Source organism: Ruditapes philippinarum, unplaced genomic scaffold (genome assembly GCF_026571515.1).
Source record: "Ruditapes philippinarum isolate M1 unplaced genomic scaffold, ASM2657151v2 ctg1339_1_1_1_1, whole genome shotgun sequence".
Classification (NCBI taxonomy): domain Eukaryota; kingdom Metazoa; phylum Mollusca; class Bivalvia; order Venerida; family Veneridae; genus Ruditapes; species Ruditapes philippinarum.
This window is the reverse complement of record NW_026855028.1, coordinates 338322-360887: the sequence shown is the minus strand read 5'-3', so window position 1 is coordinate 360887 and position 22566 is coordinate 338322. Positions and strand designations below refer to the sequence as shown.

At 32.5% G+C, this 22566-nt stretch overlaps 1 long non-coding RNA gene across 1 annotated transcript; it reads left to right on the top strand.

The window, feature by feature from the left end:
* The first annotated feature begins 3479 nt into the window (after positions 1 to 3479).
* On the top strand, positions 3480 to 7459 carry LOC132741885 (uncharacterized). The gene is made up of 3 exons (XR_009627358.1): positions 3480 to 4429; positions 4606 to 4777; positions 6047 to 7459. It is a non-coding gene; the product is annotated as an uncharacterized LOC132741885 (long non-coding RNA).
* The last annotated feature ends 15107 nt before the right edge of the window (positions 7460 to 22566 follow it).

Genomic DNA, 22566 nt, shown 5'->3' with positions numbered 1-22566 from the left:
AAAAAAATACATCAAAGTGTTGAATATACATGTAAATGTGAGCAAGTTAAAGATCCTGTATATTGTAATTGAGATTGTATACCATTTTTTTTTTAATGCGTTTATTTAAGGTCGCCGCCGGAAAGCCCATATGGGCGACCGTACACTCAAGTCGGGTCATCCTAGAGCGTCCCGCCGAGATTTTTCGTCGATTTTTTCCAGCTTTATTGGTGGAGGAAGACCCCAGGTGCCCCTCCGGGCATTATTTCAGGCACGAGCGGGCACCTGGGTAGAACCACCGACCTTCCGTAAGCCAGCTGGATGGCTTCCTCACATGAAAGATTTCGACTCGAGTGAGGATCGAACCTACAGTGGTGAGGGTCCTGTTGTATACCACATTTAAATGAAATTATGTATATGTATATAATAATGCTTATAAAACAATTTCAAACATTAAAGAATATGTAAAATATGAACTGCAAATATAATTATGTACATATTATATGTAATCATTTAAATATATGCATTCATTTCTTATTGAAAAACTTGACTTATAATTTATAGAAAATAGTTATTTTATTACCTCCCTTTATTACATGAAATGTTAAATTCGGTAATATCTTTATAAATAATGATTTTGGGAACTTACAAAATTTATAAATCTTAATTTGTGCATCATATTTATGATATAAAACCATACAGAATTTGTGTTACAGGATCTTTAAGACAATAGGATTTCTGTAGTTTTTATTTAAAATATTTCAATAACTAGTAAACTGAATATATTTTTAAAAGTAAACCCGTCGTTTGACATAGATAGATAGATTTATTTCAGTATTCAGTAAATAACATGGTAAAAACATATCCAATACATGATAAAATAATAAAAACAAATATCAATGTAAAGAAATGCACCATATCAAAAACATCATACCAAGGATAACACAAGAAAGAGAACTTAATCTCTTATTTCCATTGTGGTCCTTAGATACTGATGGTTTTGACAAAGAGAGGCATGAAAATGACTTATCACAGTTTTAAATTAAAGAAAGACAAAAGTATACATAAAATTTTCAAATTAAAATCAATTAATAAAAATAATAAATATTAAGACTAGAGGATAGACACCCTTAAAAGAGATAATTACCCATTAAGTAAATGTTTTTTAACAGATAATTTAAAATTGTACAATTTTGATTCCATCCTAATAGAAGAGGGTAGTTTATTCCACAATACACATCCATTGTAAGCAAAAGACTTTGATCCGAAACCTTTGACCTTAGGTAGCATATAACAACCACTTTCACTTGACCTGGTCCTGTAAGTATGAACAGAATCTAATGGAATAAAGTTTTCTCCCATATATTCAGGGGCAAGTCCATGTTTTATTTTAAAAACATTACATAGAATGATTTGATCAACTCTTTTCTGGACAGGTAGCCAATTTAAAATTTTAAAGTGTTCATTATCAATATGTGACCTATAACCAAGATTTAGAACAAATCTTATCAATTTATTTTGTGTGACTTGGAGTTTATCCTTCCAGTATTTAGTAACCCCAGGAAACCAGAAACAACATGCATAATCAAAATGACATTGGATGAGGGCCATAACCAGAAGTTTTTTAGTGTGAAAAGTGAGATAATCACGTTTTCTATACAGAAACTTTAACCTTGCATTGGCCTTTTTAATAATAGAACTTGCCATTGCTTCACCAGAGAGAGACTGATCAAGTGTTGCACCTAGATATTTGACATTAGAAGTTGACTGTATATCAGTCCCTTTACAACTGACATGAAGAGATGAACCTGTTTTTAACCTATGTTTAGAGCCAAATAATATTGTCTCTGTTTTGCCTAAGTGAAGGGAAAGTTTATTGTCAATGAACCATTGACTGACAGAATGTAGTTCATCTGTCAGTTCTTTTTCAATAGATGACCTATTTTTACCTGTAACAAGAATAGCAGAATCATCTGCATAAAGAAGAAGTTTATTTTTAACAACACGTTAAGTGTAGATTTCTCATTACAACGGTCAATTCTGGTATTAGGTGTCAGGTTTGAATACTAACAATTGCCAAGAAAGTTTCAAATATTTTGATGGTAAGATATTTTTTTTAATGATTCACTTTATAAATTAATTTCGATTTGTTCTGAAAGTATAAAGAGATTTTTTAAATGATTCACATTAATGACATTTAATAAAATGAACACTAACTCATACTTGTAGCACACTTCAAAACAATAAACAACATGAGTTGTTAACGTTTATAAACTTGTAGTGAAAAAACACAAATGAATGTATTTGTAAAAAAAGCAGTATCTAAATAAGACTGCATGAATTTATAAAATGTTTAAATTATTCAACGAGGAAATAATATGACAAGAATGTTTGTAAAAAAAAATGTCATAAAAAACTTTCCACCAACATTTGTATCTGAATTAATTAACTAATTCAATAAAAAAAATCACCAAAAAAGCCAAAACAAAAAACAAAAACAAAAAAAAAACACTGCAAGATATCATTATTGCGCAAATTTTATAAACAAAATGATAAAAAAAACTGATTAAAAAAAAGATTTAGCTCTTAATTTATTAATATCTATAGTTCCGATTTTGTATAGAGAAAGAAAATCCTTAAACTATCACACTTTTTCGAACAATTGATATGGCACATGGAAAAGATAACTCTTATCATCTTCAATTAATTTAGTAATCAAGAGTTATCTCAGCTTGCCAAGTGTGAACATGACAAATTGTAAGCAGTTTAGAAAACAATATAGAAATCACATATACATGACCCATTTTCTTGTTTTCTAAAAAAAAATAAAAAAAAAAATAAAAAATCAAGCAATGTTTTACATTTAATAAGAGATAAAATGAAAATCAATATGTTAAAACATAAATACCCAATTTTAATTGTTAAGCTGAGGTTGTTGAAAATGAGGAACAGCGCAAAAGATACGGCTATTAAAAATCTTGATTATCTCCCTTCCCTGACATTTTTCACACTGTTTTGAAATTAATGAAATATATAAATAATATAAATTTAAGACAACAATAGCAGGACTACAGTACAAATAATTGGACTTGATTTGTCAACACAATTACTAATATTATCTAGCTAAATGAATGTATTACAAACTATATTTAATTATTTTTTTTATTATGAAATCTGAATTATTTAAAATATATTTTTTCATACGTTTTATTGACTAATATTCATCAGCTTCAATATAGAAATATTTATAAGTTATATAAATAAGTTTTAAAAAATCATGAATATAACACCCTTAAAAATATACAAGTGTACTTGCAAATGGCTCATCATATAACAATGTGAGCTTTGTTGTGATATGAATTTTGGCCTACTTTCACTTTGGACAGACTTTGTGAAAACAAACTTTGCTGACATTTAGCGGAATCACCTTAAATAAAATATATACAAGTTCAGTAATGATGTCTTTTTGCATTTTCTCAAAGAATGAACTGGATCCACGGTGCATAATCCATATCGGTACCCTCTTTGCGAAATCTGCTGAAACGGTACCTTATTTGCACATGCAGAGGTCATTGCTTTTTAAAACAAACCAGCGATGGATAACAATCATGTAAAATTTCATTGTAATAAGGAAAAGAGGTACAACACTTAGAAAACATGTAAACCACGGAACACTAGATTGTTTTATTTATGTGCTGATTTGTCATGTGCCCGTTTTTCATGTACTGCAACTTCATAATAAGCTACAAAAATCGACATGTCTTGCCTTGTCCATCACCTCGACATACTTTTCGGGCTGCAATGAACCTGTGACTTGATTATAATTTTTATATATGCATTATACATATTAAATATGTTCATTTACATATCATCTTCGGACAAATGGCAGTATATATTGTCAAAAATAAATGTAAAATTCATAAACACCCTACTTTCGGTTTTACAGCGGCACGTGCTACCTCTCTTCATTTGAATTTTCATATAACAGGTACCCTATCATTTTTTAACACATAGGTACCCTCAAAGCACGACATATAATTTTATTTGCAATATGCTTGTATTTTAATCGTTAACTGTTAAGTATGTAATATTTCTTACTTTTATGTAAAAGTCTTTAGCTTAAATTATTTCACACTAAGTGGAGTGATGAATATTGAATTCATAATTAGTTACAAATTGTAATTTCCATAAATTATGTAAATAACATTTGCTCAATAGTACATATGAACTAACTGTATTGGTCAGTCATTTCTACTTAAGTTCTGTTTGGAATGACTCAAAAAATTGCCTCTTCTCACTTTTTTAACATGCTTATTAGTCATAATTTCTTAAGATGTTATTTAACTGTTATTTTAGAATAAAAAGATTAAGGCCTTTACTATCTATTTTCAGTGGTACCAAAAAGATGGTAAATTGGTAGTGTTCAGTTCCGGGCAAACATTTTCTTCAAGTAAGACCATACATTATATATGTTAGAAAGTTAAAAAGGAAATGTTCATTGTTTATATATATATTTGGTTTGAAAATCTTTGTACATTTCAATTTTGACCAAATAGTTTCTCAAAGTATTTATTTGACATTAACTGACATAATTAGTGGCATATGTTTCTAACTTTTTATTTTCAGGAGGTTCTTGTCAGATTGATGAATGTGAAATTAAGAGGACCCATTTTGAGAATGCTTTTATGAATGGAATCCAGAGAGATAAAGTCTAAAATGTGATACTGTCAATGTGACTAACCTTGAAGTAAACAGATGACACAATGTTTTTTCAATGTCATAGGCATATAATGAAGAGGTACATGATTATTTGTATACACTTTTCCTTATTAAATACTTTCTAAATGTTTGACATGTTTAAAGGCCAACATAGGACTCAAGGCTTATTTAAAATCAGTAAGCTTGGCACTAAGAGCCAAATTATGTATATTAATTATTTCAATATCATTTCATTATGCAATCTGTTGTTAATTAAGGAACAAAAGTCGATAGCAAAAACATTTGAGCCGTGTCATGACAAAACCAACATAATGGGTTTGCGACCAGCATGGATCCATGCATCCGCGCAGTCTGATCAGGATCCATGCTGTTCGCTATCAGTTTCTCTACTTGTAATAGGGTTTGTAAGTGAACAGCATGGATCCTGATCAGACTGCACGGATGCGCAAGCTGGTCTGGATCCATGCTGGTCGCAAACCCATTATGTTGGTTTTGTCATGACACGGCTCATTTGTGACATGTAATTCACTTAAATTGTATTTTGAAATTCAAGTTTTCATTCCTTTCACCTCAAGGCATTTGACATTGAAATAGTGACTTCATGTAGTAAGCAGTCTGTAAAATCTAATCATCTCATCTTGACTTAGCTGTCTATAGATTATCAGAATCACTCACATTTACAAATTTATATGACTTTGAAAAGTTGTGTTACTAAGCAAATAAATAAATTTAATTGGGGTGTCCATAGTCAAAGTAATGTACCTAAACCACTTACCTTTAAAGATATACTAGGCTCATCAGTAAAATATTTTAATCATGAAAATTTATTGAATTCTATGCAATTCTTTTTGAATATGTCTAATTTGAATGAAATAATGAATTGACTATGCATTGGAAGCCATGTTCCTTCTTACGGGACAAAAAAAAATTTGGTCCTTTCTTAAAAAAACTGTCAGTTTCCTAACAACACTATATATTTATATTGTGACCACCTATAGCGTGTTGTGTTTTAACATTACATAGCTACTTTATGTAAACACAAAACATGCTTATTTTATGTTTACAAAGAGACTGTGTAGCAATTATCAATGTTCTATTATATTTAATATGGATTCTTTAATGTGAGAAAGCAATCCGGCTAGCTTTAAAAAAAGGCGGTGGTTCTACTCAGATGCTCGTTTGTGAAATAATGCACAGAGGGGTTGAGCTCATGCATTGGTCGCGCATTTTTCGGTTATATACCTTTACAAATCAGAGTCATTCTAACAAAAAAAATGCTGAAAAAAGGTTTACATACAAGTATGGAATATCTTGGTCAGCAATAAACTTTTTCAAAACTATATTTCAGAAAACAGAGATGCTTGTTTGACAGATACAGTAATAGTAGGAGTTATGAGGGAAGATAGATTGCAGCGATAACTATATTGAGGCACCACTTTATCACCAAGAACATGAGATGACTTATCAATGTTTTCAATGTGTTTGAACACCCATTTTAAATAACACAGCTCAGAGTGAATTTTTCAAAATAATTAAATCTGTTTTCAAAGTTTTTTATTAAGATGTAAGTTGATCTTGTCAAGTACTTTTATTTTTTTAGGGATGGCAACAAATATAGAGGATATTTGTTTGTTTTGCATGTAAGATTGAAATATAATTTCACTGAGTGAACACCAGATGCAATATTTTCACGAGTGGCGTAGCCACAAGTGAAAATATAATAGCTGGTGTTCACGAATGAAATATATTTCAATCTAATATGTAAAACAAATAAATTTTCTTTTTATTTCATGCGTCTTAAGTGATTTTAAGTAATTTTTACTGATTTTGCTTCGTAACGTCACGCATTCTCCTTTGTGATGTCATCACATCATGATGTCACATCAACAAGTTTGAAATATCATTCTGTTAAATTTCTCTAATTTTGTTACATTTTTAACTTAATGTATGGTGACATCGACTTTCTTTTACAAAAGAAGCAAAATTTAGGCATGACGGCATTTATTTTGCCTGTTATTCCATTCAGATTTGATTTTCTTTTCATCTGCATTCAGATATAGTCCGGCTACAGTGAAAATTATATTTTATAATTTTCACTAGTGGTTTATCAAAATATAATCATCTGATATATTACAATAAAACACTGGAAAGCATGAAATAAACTAAAATCAATATTCGAGTACTCGGTCATTTTTCCGATTGAGTATTCGGTTACTCGGATGATTTCCAATGATCTTTAAATTTTTATCACACAATATCAACACCGTCTACATGCTACCTTCATTTTCTATTTTAATTCATAGAATTTGTAGCTATAAATAGGATTGCAAGAAATACATATAATAAATATAAACATAAGAAATGTCAATGACAGCATTTATTATATACCTATAAATTTTCTTCCTAAATCTCAGGATAATCTTGAAGCGCAAATAGGCTTCAACGGTTAGAAAATTCTGTATTATGTTAGAGACAAATACAGTACCATATATGGAAGGGCTGGACTATTTTTGACCTTGGTTCTGATCTTAGCTGTGTATAACGTAGTATTTGGAAACGGCAACCAAAATAAGAAAAGGTGTGGCAGGTTTTGCACAAATTACGTATTCATCTGTCAGTCATAAATTTATTTCTTGACAGCTACATTTCTTTTTCTGAAATTTCTTATATAAGTGTAGTATAATGAAAATCATTTATACTTCAAACGGAAAGGTATATAATAAAAGGAAAATTATGTTGTAGTAGCTTTCTGAGGCTATGCATTTTTTTACTTGAAATGTTGGAAAATTGATATCTCGCTCGACCTTTGGTCTCGCAAGATATCAATTTTCCACCGCTGCTCGTAGCAAAATACAAAGCCTCAGAAAGCTACTACAACATGATATTCTGTATATATATTTTTTTATAATTAACAAGTTTCGGCTATCCTTGAATTTTTTTTCAAACCCCACAAACAAAGTTTAGGGGGATATATAGGAGTCAGCTTGTCGGTCGGTCCGTCGGTCGGTCCACATCATGGTTTCCGGACGATAACTAGAGTTTGGAATGAGGTATTGTAATCAAACTTGGTATATAGCAACGCTATGTGGAAACTCTGGTTGGTATTGCATTTGGACCCACTGGGGTCAAGGTCACCGTCACTAAAAATAGAAAAAGGGTTTCCGGACAATAACTAGAGTTAGGAATGAGATATTGTTATCAAACTTGGCTTATAGCAAGCTTATATAAAGACCTGGGTTGGTAGTGCATTTTGGGCCCCCCGGTGTCAAGGTAACTGTTACTGAAAATAGAAAAATGGTTTTCCGACATAACTTGACTTAGGAATGAGATACTGTAATCAAACTTGGTGGATAGCAAGCTTATATGAAGACCTGGGTTGGTGTTGCATTTGGGCCCCCTGAGATCAAGATCAAGGTCAGCGTTACTAAAAATAGAAAAATGGTTTTGGGACAATAACTTGACTTAGGAATGAGATACTGTAATCAAACTTGGTGTATAGCAACCTTATATGAAAACCTGGGTTGGTATTGCATTTGGACCCCCTGGGGTCAAGGTCACCGTTAAGAGAAATAGAAAAATGGTTTCCAAACAATAACTTGACTTAGGAATGAGATATTGTTATCAAAGTTGGCGTATAGAAAGCTTTTATGAACACCTGGGTTGGTATTGCATTTGGGTCTAGGTCAAGGTCACTGTCCGGAAAAATAGAAAAACGATTTTTTGACTATAACTAGAGTTAGGAATGAGATATTGTAATCTTATTTGGTGTAAAGGAAGTTTATATGAAGACCTGGGTTGGTATTGCATTTGGACCCCCTAGGGTCAAGGTCACAGTTACAGTGTTACTAAAAATAGAAATATGGTTTCTGGACAATAACTAGAGTTAGGAATAAGATATTGTTATGAAACTTGGCATATAACAAGCTGATATGAAGACCTTGGTTGGTATTGCATTTGGGCCCCCTGGGGTAAAGGTCAAGACCCTGTTACGAAAAATAGAAAAATAGTTTTTGGACAATAACTAGAGTTAGGAATGAGATATTGTAATCACATTTGGTGTATAGGAATCTTATATGAAGACCTGGTTTGGCATTGCATTTGGACCCCCTAGGGTCAAGGTCACCGTTAAAGTGTTACTAAAAATAGAAAAATTGTTTACGGACAATAACTAGAGTTAGGAATGAGATATTGTAATCAAACTTGGTGTATAGCAAGCTTATTTCGAGACCGCAGTTGCGATTACAATTAAAGACGTTTTCGGTAGTTTTCTGTGCGCATCGTTATGCGCTTCCAAGAAAGATAATCACGGATAATTACTCTTCAAATGAAGGCCAAGTTGAATAGTATTCGGATAAGTGTTTAAATTTCGGCTATAAGCAAATAATGAGTAAATAATACAGAATAGATATTTCTAAATGTTCAAAAGGAGATCGGTTCAAAAGAATAAGTCGTTTAGACAACATCATATAAAGGATTTCTCCAAGCATTAGTACGACAGTATTGATGATAATTCTGCGCGCGTTACCCCACCCACTTGTGGTATAGTGACGAAAGTGCGTCGCGACTTGATTACTGGCAGACAGCTGGGCAAAGAAGTTTAAAATGATATATTTTAAAAGTGTTGAATAAAAAAAAAAAAAATTAATATCTAAGAAATGTTCCGAATTTCATTATTTTCTTTGTAAATTTCTGAATACTTGCTTACTGTTCGGGTATGTTAGACGAGTGAAAAAAATAGATATGTTTTAAGAAGATATTCAGTATCATTTACTTAATATAACATCAAAAGAAAAAGAAATTTTTATTACAACATGCTTTTGTTGTATATTTGACAATACAATTAGTATAACTCTGATATTTCTTAAGAAAGCGTGGTAATTTTGACAGTTGGCATAATGCGGTAACCATGGAAACTGCCCGTTTACAAAAAATTAACACGTCAACATATAATATTTTATTTTTATTTTTGAATCCACCATCAAATGTTACTTGATATATCAATAATGTAGAAAATTCTATGAAAGAAATTGCTTGATGGCTTTAATTTTTTTACAGAATTCATGTTTATTTTTTTCATTTTTTGCTTAGTTAAAAAGCATGAATACTTAATTTTTAAAGAAATATGTTCCAATTATCGTTTGTTTTATACAGAACCCTAAGATAAAGCAAGCTTTGTGTAAAATTATGTTTATTGTGAGTGTAATAAGCTATTTTATACATTATTATAACAGTTTGGCTATTTTGACAATTTTGAGATATACGGTTACCATGGAAACTGCCATTTTTCAAAAAATCCAACACGCCAACATATATTTTTCTTTTTCTTTTTAGTCCCCTACCGGTTTACCGGAGGGGACTTTAGGTTTACCCTCCGTCCGTCTGTCCGTCCGTCTGTCCATCTGTCTGTCCGTCTGTCTGTCAGTCCGTCAGTCCGTCCGTCCACAAAACTTGAAAAGTACTGAAAATATTTTTATGAAACTTGGTATATGGATAGATGGCAGTATGGAGATTATGCACGTCTTTTTCTTTTCTTCCTATGTTGAAAATTCTGGTTGCTATGGCAACAAATAGGCTAAAAATATGGCAAATTTTACACATAAACTGGATCCAGTGATAACGCAAAAAGTACTGGAAATATTTTTATGAAACTTGACATATGGGTAGATGGCAGTCTTGGAATTATGCACGTCTTTTTCGTTTCTTTCTATGTTGAAAATTCTGGTTGCTATGGCAACAAATAGGCTGAAAATATGACAAATTTTACACATAAACTTGATCCAGTGATAAAGCAAAAAGTACTGGAAATATTTTTATGAAACTTGACATATGGGTAGATGGCAGTCTTGAGATTATGCACGTTTTTTTCTTTTCTTCCTATGTTGAAAATTCTGGTTGCTATGGCAACACATATACTGAAAATATGGCAAATTTTACACATAAACTGAATCCAGTGATAACTCAAAAATTACTGGAAATATTTTTATGAAACTTGACATATGGGTAGATAGCAGTCTTGAGATTATGCATGTCTTATCTGTTCTTCCTATTTTGAAAATATATCAGTTGCCTTGGCAACAAATAGGCTTAAAACATGGCAAATATAACAATATTTGTGATAAGTCAAAAAGAGCTGAAAATTTTTATGAAATTGCATCTTTAATTCAAGAGTTATCTCCTCTTTAAGAATTTTGCTTTTAAAATGTTATATTTTGGTAACAGGGATGTTTCAAATATTAACTTTAGAGTGTCCTTCAGTCCGTCTGTCTGTCTGTTCATAAAAACTGTTTCCTGTGATCACTTTTAGAGAACTTTTCCAACAAGTTTACTTAAAATAGAGAAAAAATTGAAACATAAGTGAATGACCAATGGCCCTCCAGAATGTTGATGGGGTTCTAACCGGTAGGGGACTTATGGATTGCTTGCAATACTATGATAATTGCTTGTTGAATTTGTCATTAAATTTTACACAACATACAAAAAAATTAGAAAAATCCTATGAAACACTTTTTTCAACATCTCTAATTTTTCTCAGAATTCATGTTTATTAGTCCCCTACCGGTTTAACCGGAGGGGACTTTAGGTTTACCCTCCGTCCGTCTGTCTATCTGTCTGTCCGTCTGTCTGTCTGTCTGTCTGTCTGTCTGTCTGTCTGTCAGTCCGTCAGTCCGTCCGTCCACAAAACTGGATCCCGCGATAACGTAAAAAGTACTGAAAATATTTTTATGAAACTTGATATATGGATAGATGGCAGTATGGAGATTATGCACGTCTTTTTTTTTTCTTCCTATGTTGAAAATTCTGGTTGCTATGGCAACAAATAGTCTGAAAATATGGCAAATTTAACACATAAACTGGATCCAGTGATAACTGAAAAAGTAACTGAAAATATTTTTATGAAACTTGAAATATGGGTAGATGGCAGTCTGGAGATTATGCACGTCTTTTTCTTTTCTTCCTATGTTGAAAATTCTGGTTGCTATGGCAACAAATAGCCTGAATTTCAAGATTTCTGATTTAAATTTTTCAGCTTTTTCACTATATGTTCTTTTATTTCTTAAGGTGTTTACTTCAAACTTTACATATAAGTTTCTGGTCATCAACCGCATCATATGTGAAAGGTTTTTTATAACTCTAGCACAAAAAATTATCAGTATTACCTCCTTGAACTTAGATTTTTTTAGGGGGAAAAAATGTTGTCTTTTTTTAAATAACATCTTTTATTTCCTAATGTATCTACTTCAAACTTCATATATATGTTTCTTATTATCACTCAACATTTTTGGAAGGTTAAATACTCTAGCAAGACTATTTCCAGAATTATGTCCCCCTTGAACTTAGATTTTTTTCGAGAAACAGGTATTTTCACTCCAACTTCTTCATTCCTTATAGGATTTACTTTAAAATCCCACATCGTAATAATATGACAAGGTTGTATAAACATAATTTCCTTACTAGGCATGGAAACTTAACACATTACTGTGATATAGACAAACTTAGAACTCAAAAGATTTAAGTTCATTCATGTCATTCATTCACTGGTAAAATTGAATGTCAAATGGCCCATCAGAATGTTGCTGGGGTTCTAACTGGTAGGGGACTTATGGATTGCTTGCAATACTATGATAATTGCTTGTTTTTCTCATTTTTTTGTTCGGTTGAGAAACATGGAAAACTCATTTTTTAAAGAAATATGTTCAGATTATCATTTGTTTCATACTGAATCATTAGATAAGATTATATTTGCATAAAACAATGCTCGTTGTGTGTTTTAAGCTATCTTATACATTTTCTATTCGTTATAACACAGTTAGGCTATTTTGACAGTTTTTAGATATACGGTTACCATGGAAACTGCCATTTTACAAGAAATCCAACACGTCAACATATATTTTTCTTTTTATTTTTAAATTCGTCATTAAATTTTACTTATCATACAAAAAATTTAGAAAATTCTATGAAAGGATTAATTTTTCATAAAATTGTAGATTGAAATATTTCTTTGTACACAGTTGATAGTTTGTGTTCAAATTTTTCTTCTGACTACTTTTTTTTTCAAAAAGTCAAAGTTACTTGTGGGGGTATTAATCACCTTCAGTGATAGGTCTAGTTTTATTTAATCAAGTTTGAATTTTTTTAAATATATTTATATGAATGCATGCAGCTTTGAAAAAGTTGTTACCTATTTATATTTTGACAGCATTTCCACATGTAGCTCTTTGAAAAAAAAAACACTTGAGCAAAAAAAAAATATATAGGCATAATAGTGATACCCGTTCTGTCATCATCAGTTTTTTTTGTATGGTTTTATTTAAGAAATATTTTGTTCCAGTTATTTACATATGTTTGTATGATTATTGGAATAAATACAGTTTAAAGTACACTGATTTTCGTGTTTTACACTACAATCCATTGTCATATCTTGAAATGTTTTCCATGATATATACATATTTATTTATATATGGAATAACTATATGGTCTCAACCATGACTTGGTGGTTTTTAGCTCGACTATTTGAAAAATATGAGAGCTATTGTAGTAACCTGGCGTCCGCGTCTGCGTTGGTTAAAGTTTTTTGTAAAGTCAAATGACTCAATTATTGCTTGAGATATTCAATTGAAACTTACAATAGTTATTTATAGTAACAATGTACTTCAGATTGACAAGTTGGATAACTCTGCCTACAATATTAAAACTTCACATGCATTTAGGGTCATAATTGTACATTTAGGTTACTGACCAAGATCCCATAATTTTATCTAGCATTTAGGCTGATTTTTTCTCCCCTTTTTCAACTTAGAAATTAATGGTAAAGTTTTTGCTTGTAAGCATGTTATCTACATAACTACTGAAGGGTTTGTGCCTTTTTTTGGACAATTTTATGCATTCATGATAATAAAGCAGTGATTTACTTGATAAAACATCTTAATAAAAAGCCTTTGTACCTTTTTCGGTCAGTTTTTTATGTATTCATAGGGTAAGCATTATTATACTCAATAAACACCCTTGTGACAATTTTTTCGAAATAGTCGAGCCTTACTGTCCTCAGACAGTTCTTGTGTTAGTATAATAATAACTGAACAAAAGTTTTGAAGGAGTTATATTTCACAAGGTATGCAAACAATAGCTGTTGGTAGGACAGCACACTCAACTATATGCTTAGTGCTTGACAATAGAAAAACCTTGGTTTTTTTAAAATATTCTAAGTTCACAAAAGGACCAAAACCCATTCTACAGATATAAGCATTGGAGAGAGTCCTAGCTAGTATGCTCGCAAAGAAATATATAAAATTTCAATTTATTTCAAAGCCAGATGTCTATGGAATATGAAAATATCTTGAAGCCATAGGCAATCTTTAACATATCGGTGCCTGATCGGGATCAAGTGTGCAAAGTTTCAATGCCATATGTCAATGGACTTCAGAAATATTTGAGGTGATAGAAGCCGACGTTCAGATGACTAGGATAATTCTACTTATTCTTATCGAATAATCGATTAAAAATGTGACTTCTGCTTTGAAAGAAGGAATGGCATCTGCTTGTAACAATAGACCACTATACAATTAACATAATGCGCCCCCAGCAGTGCTTTCAGCGCTTTGATTATATTGAATTAAGGAAAGATTTTTGTGAGTTTTCAAAATGTGAAATTAATATTTTTATTTTTTGTATATTTTTAGATGCACTGCAAGCATTATAACTGGCGCATACATAAAAAGGCTAAAGGCAAACGATTTCATTTGAATAATAATTGAGTTCATACATATATAGACATGATGCCGTATTATTTTGTAGAATGATAGAATGGCATATAGCTGTAATAATAAGTAAATATATATAAATATGAGTGTATTGTTGTAGAATAATACAAAGTTCGAGTTCAATTGCGCTTGAATGTAATCATGAAGGCAAATAGACCTGAGTGATTAATTACAAAGTATTTGAATGATAAAGCATGCATTATTATACTACAATGCAAGAAATAAATAAAAAACGAAAAGAAAATTGATGAAAATATGTTGAACTACATGTTGAGTGTAATTTTCATGACGTCATTTGGTTAATTGATGTCATATCTGACGCTTTATGACGGGAAGGTATCGTTTTTTTATGTTGTGCATATATATCGTGTAATCATGCACTTTATTTCCCCTTCCTGTCTGAAAGGGGGAAGTGCGAAAGGTGTAAGAAATTGTAATAGAGAATTAAGTTGTGTAGAGTGACAGGATTGCATATTCTTGCCCAGAATATCACACGGCATAACAGGAAAGCCATACAACATATAATTGTGTAGAATGACAGTTTGTCATAATAATTGTGTGTAGAATAACTTACACTTGTGTGAAATTGTCATTTTCCATGGTACAAAAGTGTTTGGAACAACTAAATGATAACATAACATTATGCCATACAAATTGTGTGATTATTAACTAAATTTTATGAAACGTCTGATGTAAATTAAAATTTTACTATATATTCATGCATTAGAGTGGTCTTTTTATACACATTATTGTTGAAGTAATTTTATTACTGTATTTAAATCATGCCTGTAACCATATGAAATCCATTGAATATGATTTACTTTGAAATTTGTCATCTATTTTTGCACATTTTTGACAATTTTCATGTTGTTTTTTCACATTATAATATTATATCCTATTTATGAAAGTGGATGGTTGAATCTCCAAAAGCTAAATTTTAGTTGAAATTATTGGATTCATTTAACTTGCATTAAGGCTGCATGCCTCCAGATAAGCCACAATATTTCAAGAAATTAAAGCTTGAGAAAAATGTATTGAGGTTTTATGAAAAGTAAAAATACTAAAGATGAAAATAATAATTGCCATGTTATTTGCGATTGATGGCCAATTTTTCAGTAATGTTCACCATATTTCTACTGCGTTACTTACGCAGTAAGGGTTAATTTTGCATATTTTGACCTCTTTTCTGTAATTTACATTGGTTGTGAGTGCCGTTTGAAATGTGCATATTATTTTCTCTGTCAGCTTAACAATATTTTACTTTTGAATACATTTTCAATTTTTTTATGAACATTAGCAGGAATCTCGTGGCTTGCTGCTTTAAGATTGATGGTATGCAATTTGAATTTAATTGTCTCAATTTCACATATAAGATGATCCCCAATTTATAAAGTGGTCTACAATTTTAATTTGGACTTCCATGACTGAGTGGTTAAGGTTGTTGACTTCAAACCACTTGCTACTCACTGCTGTGGATTCGAATCCCCACAGGGACATTGGATTCTTTCATGTGAGGAAGCTATCCAGCTACCTTACAGAAAGTCAGTGGTTCCACTCAGGTGCCCGTTCGTGCCTGAAATAATGCATGGAAGGGTACCTGAGGTCTTCCTCCACCAGTAAAGTTTGAACGTCGCCATATGACTTGCTGTGTCAGTGTGACATAAAACCCAATCAAATAAAAAACAATACAATTTTGATTTCTTATGATCCATAAATTGCATTTAGTATGATCCACAAAATGCATTTAATATGGTTCACAAGTTGCTTCAAATTTTATCCACAATCTTTTTGCTTCATTTATGGGTAATTTTTAGCCCCAATTTAAATTTACCACATTATAATTTATACAGGGGTTAATCTGAAATATCCCTTTGCTTTTTTAAACCCCAATTACTTCATGACATTTTGTGAAAAATGGCTGTTTTCATTGAAAAGTCTCCCGTTACAAGTTCAAATTGCTATAATACTATAAAAACTGCTTCAACACTTATAAACTTGGCACAAATGTTGACTGGACCATTGCCCTTTGCAACAAAATGCTCAGGCTTAAATTTTCTGTTACCATTGCCAACGAGAGGACATCTCAAAATTGCCAAAAATCACTATTTTGCGTTGGATTTTTTCCATCAAAATTAATTTCAAAGTGCTGCAACTTTTTCAACATGGATTGAGATAGAGTCAAATGCCTTTTTCAGCGTTGGTTACACGTTACCTTATGATAATCTGGGTCATTTACAGCCTCTCACAAGTCCAAAATTTTCTTGGCGATGAGGGGGGAATCCGCCCCCTTCAAACCCCCCAAACAGAAGGGGGCACATCCCCTTCTGGCAACCCCCTGATGTATCTTTTGGTTAGGGGGCCGCGCCGAAAAAGAGGTCACTTTTTTAACAACATTTCTCAAACAAAAACAAGTGTTTGGGGCCTAAATAAGGCATTTTTTCATCATTTGAGACAACAAAAAGGGGGGGGGGGTGATAAAGGCGTTAAAAGGCGTGTATATGAAGTAATGGGTTAAGCCACACCTTTTAACATCACTGATTGACTTGGATACTCTAATCTAAAACTTTGATGATGATTTGTGATGGCGATTTGTACTTTGTATTAAATATGCTGCAGTTACGAGCAGTTAATTAAAGTTATGAAAGTAAGTTATTTTAATGGAAAAATTAAGTACTGTGGTACAAAAAGAACTGCCCGAATACAGTTTTCACTACTGATGGTCCAATTTTTATTTCATGTGATATTTTTGCTTGGTTGCTAGATATTCAATAGGAATATGGAATTTTTCAGTTTCATTTGCCTATTAATATTTATAGTGAGGACTTGTGCAGTTGTAATATTTTTTATTTCCTCTCTAAAACTTTTCAAAAATTTTGTTACAATGTTAAACTATTCTTTCATTTTTTACAATTGTTATTTTATTTTTATCACATGAATAGTTGATGATATAAAATGCAAAATAAATGTATATGGTTCTATTATATTGTATTAAATTGTTGTGATGAGTAACAATTGACTTTTTATGTCCCCACATAGTGGGAGCATATAGCGTTGCACTTGTCCTTACGTCCGTACGTCTGTCAGTCCGTCTGTCAATACGTCTTTTCGTACGTCCCGAAATCTTGTGAACGCATCTCCTTTTACACCGGATGGCAGATTTTGCTTAATCTTCCAGGGATGAACAACCTTAATGTGTAGATGGTAGTAAAGGAAGAAATTTTTGCTGAGACCAAATTTAACAGAATTATGGCCCTTTGTTGATTTTTTCACTATATACTATGTAGAAATTTTGTGAACGCAACTCCTCTTAAACCGGATTGCAGATTTTGCTTACACTTCCAGGGATGAACAACCTTAATGTGTAGATGGCAGTAAAGGAAGGAATTTTTGTTGACACAAAATTTAACAGAATTATGGCCCTTTGTTGAACTTGTGACATATGTAGTCCAAGAAATATTTGACCTAGAGTCGTAAGATTGACAGAACAGTGGCGTGTGGGGGCATCCGTGTCCTATGGACACATTTCTAGTTTGTCTATGAAAACAGTACTGTATAACTGTTGAGAGGTGTTGCTGTAGAGAAGCTAAATTGAGAGGTGTTGCTGTAGAGAAGATAAATTGAGAGGTGCTGCTGTAGAGAAGATAAGTTTGGAGGTGTTGCTGTAGAGAAGATAAGTTGAGAGGTGTTGCTGTAGAGAAGATAAATTGGAGGTGTTGCTGTAGAGAAGATAAGTTGAGAGGTGTTGCTGTAGAGTAGATAAGTTGAGAAGTGTTGCTGTAGAGAAATTAAGTTGAGAGGTATTGCTGTAGAAAAGATAAGTTGAGAGGTGTTGCTGTAGAGAATATAAATTGAGAGGTGCTGCTGTAGAGTAGATAAGTTTGGAGGTGTTGCTGTAGAGAAGATAAGTTGAGAGGTGTTGCTGTAGAGAAGATAAGTTGAGAGGTGTTGCTGTACAGAAGATAAATTGAGAGGTGTTCCTGTAGAGAAGATAAGTTGAGGGGCATTTCTGTAGAGAAAATAAGTTGAGAGGTGCTGCTGTAGAGAATATAAGTTGAGAAGTGTTGCTACAGAGAATATAAGTTGAGAGGTGTTGCTATAGAGAAGATAAGTTGAGAGGTGTTGCTGTAGAGAAGATAAATTGAGAGGTGTTGCTGTAGAGAAGATAAGTTGAGAGGTGTTGCTGTAGAGAAAATAAGTTGAGAGGTGTTGTTGTAGAGAATATAAGTTGAGAGGTGTTGTTGTAGAGAATATAAGTTGAGAGGTGTTGCTGTAGAGAAGATAAATTGAATGTGAAATAAATGCAGACCAAGATCAGCCACCATATCATTGCCATCAATGCGATTGTCTGCACTGTTCACTATTCAGCCAGTATCATTTTAATATTTCCCCCCAAAAGACAATGGATGGTTTTTATCAAGAAGATATAATGAATGTGAAATCTTAATTTTCGACCAGTGTAGACCAAGATAAGCTGTGACATCATTGCCATTAATGCCATGGTCTGCAATTTTTATTATTCAATCAGTACTTATTTTGAATTTTTTCCCAAAAGATGAAGAACGGTTGTGTAAAGAAGATAAATTGAATGTTAAATCTTAATTTGAATCAGTACAAACCAAGATAAGTCACCACGTCATTGCCATCAACGCCATGGTCTGCTCTCTTTAAAAAAAAAATGATGAATAGTTTTGACTTTGTCGAGACATAAAGATGAGCAAATCCATTTAAAATATTTAGCAGTGCAATGGTTAAATTGATAAAATGTAAGATGCATAGATTCAAATTAAGAGCAGATCCCATCTTTTCCTCTGCATATGAAAATTCATCGTTCAACGTCGGAACCCACAGTACACATTCTGTATATATTACATTTAATAAAGGTATACTGTAGATAGCCTGGGTTACCGAGGGAAATGAAAATTATCAATTTACACATAAGGTTGAAGTCCTAACATATCAAATGTTGTGGTATTGGTTTAATGATTTCTTAATGTTCGTCTTCTGTCTTGCTTCGTCGGGCCCTTGTAGGTGATCTTCTTGTTGCTCTGTCTTCCTTTAAGACATTGAGTACTTTTGTTATGGTCATTGGGTTTTTTTTTGTATGTTTCTACATGAGCATTTCGATGTTTTACTTATTTCACCTTTTGTAACCATGACAACTGTTAGAATTTCACTTGGCGGGGATTCTTTTTATTTACACTGTCTCGTTTATAGGAACATGGTGGGGCTAAGAGTGAGGTTTGGTGCACCATTAACCGGTTTAAACCCCCCCCGCAGTATTTATGCTGCTGACAGTTCCAAGGTGGCGCCCCTCTGTGTTCCTCAGATGTTTGTCTATGTTGTTTTGTGCTGTTTTGGTGACACTTTTGTGTCTCTTGTTTTCTCGTCTACGGTTAGTATCTTCCCATTTGCCCCTAGTTTTTATTTATTCTTCTCCCCCCCTCCCCGGGTTTCATGTCCCCTTCCCCTATGCCTTTTTGACTTTGTGGACCTAATATTCAATCATTTATTTGTTTTCTTTTAGTACCTTATCAGTTACTAATTATTTATTCTTAGGTAGTGGTTTGCCTGCCCGTGCTCTGCCTTGTGCCCTTTCCTGTTTTTGTTTGGGGTCCTCCTGGGCTCCTTGCCACTGGCTCTTGTTACTGGGTCGGGTGGGGGCTGCGTTCATTGAACGCCGCCTTTCCTTGATGATCTTGTTTATCTTATTTTTTTCTCATCAAGCCTAACAACCCAGGAGTCATTAGTTTAAATCTTAGCCTGTTGACAGCAACAGATGCAACCAGTGTTTTTCAAGATAAGCCGGAACATACGTCAGTACATTTTTTAAAAATAAAATGATGCCAAATGGTTTTGTCCAACTTGAAAGATGGACAGGTCCATTTAAGATAATTTAGCATGTTAGGGAAATTCTTCCGCAGGAGAGAAAAATAAGAAGCTTTATTACTACTTATGCAATACAGTTTTACATGAGGATGGATTAAAGTGTGTATTTTTCAATGCAATCTTTAGCCTGTCTTTTTATATTAAATTAGAGATATTGTTGTTTTTGTTGTTTTTTTTTTAAAAAATAAAATAAAATAGCGGCTTTTGTTACAGTCATGTCTGTGTTTCTGTTGCCGTGTGCAAACTTTAACATTTATCATAACCTTTTAAGTGACCTTCATGGTCAAATGTCTAAATAGTCCCGATTTTTGCTATAAGTGGCTATAACTTTGTTTTTATTTAATTGATTGTCTTGAAACTGGAACATAATAATCTTTAAGGATAGACCTTTAAGTTAACCAGACAGACGATGACCTTCATTCATAAATGACATTGACTTTGAATGTCAAATTATTGATTCTTTTGTTTGCTGTCACTGACTATAGCTTAGTTATTATTGAATGGATTAACTTCATATTATAACAAAACATTCTTTAGGATAAGACCTTCATGTATATCAAACTCAAATTGACCTAGGGTCTTTGATGACTAAGGTTAAATTGTTGAATTTTCACTGATTTTTGTGTTGCCTCTACGGAGAAGTGGTGACATGTAGGGATCACGTCTCTGTCGTCTGCCCGGATGTCCGTCCGTCTTTCAGCTTTTCTTGTCCAGGACATAACTCTGAAACAGCTGGCACCAACATGAAACTTTGTAGGTAGATATAACTCATAAGGTATATGTGCAGTGCACAAGAACCATATAACTTGCCTTTTTGGAGTTATTGCCCTTTGTTCCTTTTCTACACTTTGAAGTTTATCTGGGACATAACTCTGAAACTATAAAATATCAACATGAAACTTTGTAGGTTAAGATAGATCTCAGTGGGTAGAAGTGCAGTGCAGAAGAACCATAACTCGGTCTTGCCTGATGTAGGAGTTATTGCCCATCGTTCATTTTTACACTTTGAACTTTGTCGCCTAGTGAAAATATCTAGAAATTAATTAAATCATGGCCTTTGATCCAACCTAATGACCTACTTTAGCATTTAAAAATTTGTGACCTTTTCTAGAAATCAGCTGAGCAATATAATGCCATTATTGCCCTTTGTTTTGTTTTTCTTATTGACCTGACACATTAGTGGCTGCTGACTTTCCATAGCAACCAGTGCATTAAACAGGGTCATGTTATATACATGGTACATATATTAGATAAGAGTAAGACTATATTTACAAGGTACATATATTTAAAACAAGGCTTTAATGATTATTGCCAGCAATAGAAGATCTATCTATATCTATATAAAAATCGCATGAAAAATCGCCACGCGGCAACCAGGACTCTAACTACAAATCTCTGGATTACCGGTCCAGTATGTTAACCACAGCCGCCCTTGCATACTGGACCGGCAATCCAGAGACCCGTGGTTTGAGTCCCGGCTGCGGCGAGCCGATTTTTCGTGTGATTTTTTTATGTATAATTTCCCGCTCATAACTTTCTGTCATATATATATATAATTATATACTCCTAAATTTTCCATATTTCCTTTTTTTCAAATTTTATAATACTGATGTATCAGCTAGGTTATCAAAAGAGCTTTATCACACACCCGTGCCGATTATGCAACTCCGTAAAAATGGTATAATAGAGCATTCATTTGTGTAGAGTGACAGAATTGCATATTCTTGCCTAGAATATCACACAACATGTCAGGCCATATAACATATTGTGTAGAACGGCAGTTTGACAAAATACTTGTGTGTGGAATATCTTATACTGAGTGAAATTGTCATTTTCCATGGTACATAATTGTTTTGAACAACTAAATGACAACATAACATTATGACATACAAATTGTGTGATGATTAACTAAATTTTATGAAACATCTACTGTCATTATCATTTTACTATAGACATGTATAAGAGTCCTTTTTTATACATGTTATTTTTGTTAAAGTAATTTTATTACCATATTTAAATCATATCTGTGACCGTATGAAATCCTTTTAAAGTCATTTTCAAAGTGTCATCATCTATTTTTGCACATTTTGTTAAAATGTTCATGTTTTTTTTCTTTCTTCACATTATATGTCCTATTTATGGAGATGGATGGTTGAATCTCCGTTTTAGGAAAGCTAGCTAAATTTTAGTAGAAATTATTGGATTCATTGATGGTATGCAATTT